This window comes from Tenebrio molitor, unplaced genomic scaffold (genome assembly GCF_963966145.1).
Source record: "Tenebrio molitor unplaced genomic scaffold, icTenMoli1.1 SCAFFOLD_899, whole genome shotgun sequence".
NCBI lineage: Eukaryota > Metazoa > Arthropoda > Insecta > Coleoptera > Tenebrionidae > Tenebrio > Tenebrio molitor.
The window spans coordinates 3,712-5,968 of record NW_027184283.1 but is presented as its reverse complement, the minus strand read 5'-3'; the positions used below and the strand labels follow the sequence as shown (position 1 = coordinate 5,968).

The window sequence follows — 2,257 nt, the reverse complement described above, 5'->3', positions numbered from 1 at the left end:
TATTACTTACATATTTCGGTCGATCCAAATGTGGGAATCTCGTCGTCGTCGGAGCAAGCAGCGCGGTAGGTGGGGTGAAATTCTGGATTTTCCACCGCCGCCGGCGGTCGAAAAATGTGCGACGCGGGAGATCGCCAGTCCGTCTAGTAGTCTCTCTTGTCGTTAGAGCGTGACGTGGTGGTTGTTGTGGGATTTCCCGTTAGTTCGGTCCGACGTCGGTCGTCAGAGGGTAAGTGCATACGGAAACGAAACGCATCGCGTTTTGATGTTCATATTCGTGCATCGGAATGTTAAAAGCAATATATTTTACACCAACGATCACACCTAAACACCACGGCAACGGCCATACCACGTTGAAAAGCACCGGTTCTCGTCCGATCACCGAAGTTAAGCAACGTCGGGCGCGGTCAGTACTTGGATGGGTGACCGCTTGGGAACACCGCGTGCCGTTGCCCCCCAACACTTTTTGTTTTTTTTTGAAATCCATAGCAACCACCGAACCGATTTGTTTTTCGTGCAGGTATTCGGAAACATGCACAGACCCGTATAATGTAGATTCATAGCTTTAAGTACTAGATAATTAAGAAAACAATTTTTTTTGTCGATTAATTGTAAACAATTGCAGAATAAAAACTCGTCAAACGGTAAAGGTTGTCGTTCGATCACCGAAGGTAAGCCACGCGGGCAGCGGTCAGCACTTGGACGGGTGACCGGTTCATTATATTCCTTCCGTGAGTTTAACAAAGATAACATATGCAAATGTCGTAAGTGCGACGAGGAAGACGGCGATCTTTTAATGTAAAAAAAATATATATTAGGTTACGCGTACATGCCACTTTGACTGCTGCTTTATTTTTTTGGTTTTTAAATAATTAGAGATCTGAATTCAACATATCAGTTCTATGTTATAATGGACAGACAATGTTGTATTCTTGGCCCCTAACACGTTAAGACCAACATAAAAACTAGAATAACTTACCATTCGTTAAACGTTAAACAATTTCGAACCACGTTTTTTTGAGCTCGAACAAACTCATAACACAACACTCATTTATTAGTCACTGGACCATTGTAAAACGAGAAGAGAGAAAAACCATGCGAAACTATTTTTAAAACGAAGAGAATAAAGGTTTTAAATGGTAGGGCTGTATGACAGACTTGTCAATTATCGTGGGGGGTACGGCTGAGATTTATGACGAAATCGAGCGGCGCCGGCGGTCGGTCACTTTCACGAAAGAGGTCTAAACACGGGTCGTTTACGATACCCTCTGGTTACTAGAAAAGTTCTAGACAGATGTTTGTCGGCTTTTCGAGGTATTTATTTGTGAGTCCAAAGACTCAATGGAGTAATATCGGACTGAAATTCCAAGATTTTGCTGTGTAATCCAAAAAACTATGTTCCTCGTAACATTTAACGATGTGTTAATTCAACTATTATTTTAATTTTTCGTATACGTATTTATACTAAAAAGTACAGCGCTTCCAACAGTGAATTGTGAATTGAAAATGTTTCAAAGAAAGATCGATAGTTTTGAAAAAAATTACATATTAATAAATTTAGATAGATTTAGAAGTATACATTGCACTTACTTTTCAAAATTATTGTACTTCTGATTTGGTTGAAATAACATAATATGTAGCAGTCATAGTCTTGTGTACATTGCAGTCGCGGCTGGTGTTGGGTAAAACCTTTATTTTTTAGGGGGTCATTACCCAAATGACCTCATGGACCAGCCGTTCCTGTTAGGTTTTATATATCAAATTGATTCGTCTGTCTTTTTCATCATGCCTTCGAAAAGCGAGCTCCTGTTTCGCCAAAGTAACTGTGACGTCAATTAAATACGATAATAAAATTCGGTTTTTCCGAACTTATTGTGAGTGAGAGCAGTGAGAGCATCTTCTTTTCGTATCCCACCTCCACCCGGCGGCAGTAGTGCAGTGCTTATCAACATAATTACCGGCGTCTCGCCTCCACATTTTGACTTTTTTGTGTTTTATGTGTTCTCTAAGTCCAAAATTTTTAAATTTTTAAAAAGAGATTGCGGTACTATTCCTGTTGCTGAAATTATAATAATATATTTATTAATTTTTGTATTATATGTCTGTGTTATATTGTGTGAATTTGGAACAGCTATATCTAAAAGATATGCTTGCTTTTGTTGTTTATTTAAAATAATAATGTCTGGTCTGTTATGCTGAATGTGAATGTCAGTTAAAACTGTGCGATCAAAATATAATTTGTAATTGTCATTTTCTA

At 38.8% G+C, this 2,257-nt stretch overlaps 1 non-coding gene across 1 annotated transcript; it reads left to right on the top strand.

Moving 5' to 3' along the window:
- Positions 1-335: 335 nt before the first annotated feature.
- Positions 336-455, top strand: LOC138141095 (5S ribosomal RNA). The gene has a single exon (XR_011162984.1). It is a non-coding gene; the product is annotated as a 5S ribosomal RNA (ribosomal RNA).
- The last annotated feature ends 1,802 nt before the right edge of the window (positions 456-2,257 follow it).